Source organism: Ixodes scapularis, unplaced genomic scaffold (assembly GCF_016920785.2).
Source record: "Ixodes scapularis isolate PalLabHiFi unplaced genomic scaffold, ASM1692078v2 PGA_scaffold5__190_contigs__length_132052651, whole genome shotgun sequence".
Lineage (NCBI taxonomy): Eukaryota > Metazoa > Arthropoda > Arachnida > Ixodida > Ixodidae > Ixodes > Ixodes scapularis.
This window is the reverse complement of record NW_024609880.1, coordinates 4543586-4545855: the sequence shown is the minus strand read 5'-3', so window position 1 is coordinate 4545855 and position 2270 is coordinate 4543586. Positions and strand designations below refer to the sequence as shown.

At 41.6% G+C, this 2270-nt stretch overlaps 1 non-coding gene across 1 annotated transcript; it reads right to left on the bottom strand.

Annotated features, from left to right (window-relative positions):
* Nucleotides 1–1913: 1913 nt before the first annotated feature.
* On the bottom strand, nucleotides 1914–1986 carry Trnar-ucu. Its single transcript has one exon. It is a non-coding gene; the product is annotated as a tRNA-Arg (tRNA).
* Between the last annotated feature and the right edge of the window lie 284 nt (nucleotides 1987–2270).

Below are 2270 nucleotides of genomic sequence, written 5' to 3'. Positions count from 1 at the left end.
TAACTCTATGCATTCGGAGGCTCAGAACTTCGAAACAAGTTTCTCCTACCAAAATGTGTAAAGGCTATACTTCGTTTCATCTTATGTTGTACCGCAGCGAAGGCTACAAGCGCGAGCTCATAGCGTTGGCAGCTGCTGTTAAGTCACGAGAGCTTGTGCCGCCGAGATGTGCCCCAGAGCGAGGAGCTCGCGCTTGTAGCCTTTCCTGCGGCACATCATTTAATAACGTGCTCAACTTGAACAACTTTAGAAATCTTCCCCCATGAGTTAATGTATTCCTTAGTGTGAAAAAAAAAACAATAAATACATTGTTCTGTATTCTGCAGATAGAAATGCCATGTACTGTTTGTGGTGTTCAGTTCAATGCCATGCCTCAAACAGTTTAGGCGAAACAATTACCAAGTTTAGGGTATAATTGCCCGTGGATTCATGCTTAAACATTTCTTCGAAACTCATCTTGAATAACAACAATCATTACTCAAACGACACTTAGAGGCTAGACATAGATCATTCTTCAAAAGTTTAACATCTCTACCATAAATAGCTTCGGCTACAGCGCGCTTCAAATATGGCACAAACGACAATCGTCGAAAACCCGTCGTCCTTCCTCGCTCCTTCGGGAATTTATTTCTTTGAAACTACGTAAGCCAGAACATTGTAATAAACGGCATTCTCTTTAACAGGGAATGCGGCACCGCATATAAATACAAATACTCTAATCCAAATGAAACCGCCCGCCCGTCTTTTGAAGTTCGATGAACTTGGAACATTTACCCTGAAAGTCGAAGTTCGTCGACCTTTTGACTCTTGAGGATTCGAAAGTTAAAAATATCCGACTTCTCCAAGTAAATAAGTTCGAAAGTTCCAAAATTATCGAATTTCTTAGCATAGGAAGTTCGAAATGCTTGAACTTCTCGGTGCAGGAAGTTCGAGAATCATCGAATTTTTTAGTCTATCAAAATCGAAAGTTCGACAAGCATCGAATTTTGCAGCGTTATAAGTTCGAAAGTTCGAAAAGGAGTGATTTTTTTAGCGTAATAAGTTCGAAGGTTCGAGAAACATTGCATTTCTGAATGTGCAAAGTTCGAAAAGCGTGGAACCTCTTAATTTAACAAGTTCGAAAATTCGACTTCCGTTGAATATTTTTATATAAAAATTTTGAAAATTCGAAATAAATCGAACCTTTCGAACAGCTTGATTCGATCATCGAACTTCGGTTCGAGAAAACTTGGCGGAATCCCCAATAAATATATAGCCTGGGACTGGGTTGCTGGAGGCAAAAGAAGGTGATAGGTACCATGGATGACTTACTCAAGGATTTAGCTGACCATAGGCCGTGAACTACAAATAAAAAGTTTAAATATTATGCGGTACGGGCTATCTACAGGTGTGGACCAGACGCTACGGATTTCGCAATTTTGGAAAAAAAAAATAAATAAACCCTAAGAATAGGGTTTATTTTTAGGCAGCAAAACCTTCACGTGAGCTAAAAAAGATGGCATTCGTCAAGATAGCTGCGTATCGAGAATCTTTTGTGGAAACTAGGCGCTAGGGGCAAACTATGCAGCGGGCGCTTGATGTCCAAGAAGAACATTTTTTTCAACCGAAATACACACTTGGGGGACTTGAGATCAAGTTAGAAACTTAAATAAAAAGAAATCACTTTCTGCTAAAAAAAAAAAATTAATACAATTCAGATGCATTCACCTGGAGTTTTCATCTAATGTGTCTCGTCCCTTTTCGGCGCAGATGTCAGCTCGTGTTTGGTTCTCTCTCTCTTGTGTCCGTCTTTTTGCGCGAAACTATGCATTCAAACGTTCACCAACTCCCCAACAACAAACTATTTTAATGTACCAGCGCTCAGATTAAAATGAGCGACTTGCACTATAAAATAAAGCTTAGGGCCGCCACAACATTCCTGCCGGGATTCGAACCCGGGACCTTTGGATTAGAAGTCCAACGCGCTATCCACTGCGCTACAGGAACTGCACGCGGAGACTTCATAATGCAATCTACGCAAGCGAGCACATATGCGTTGGTTACACCGTTTTTGTTTTCTTTCCGCACCTGCTCCGAGAAGACGCGAAGTGTTGCTATGGGCAACCAGGTTTTATCGTCTTCGCAGCTGGACGTACTTCCCCCGTCCGTGAAAAACGTAACAGGTGCCGGTGCTCGGCTAGGCGTACTCTAGAAGCGGCGGTGAGGTTAGCTTTCAGTGAAGCGAGCTATAAATTTCACCGACTGACCATTTAAATGTACTACTGCTTCTA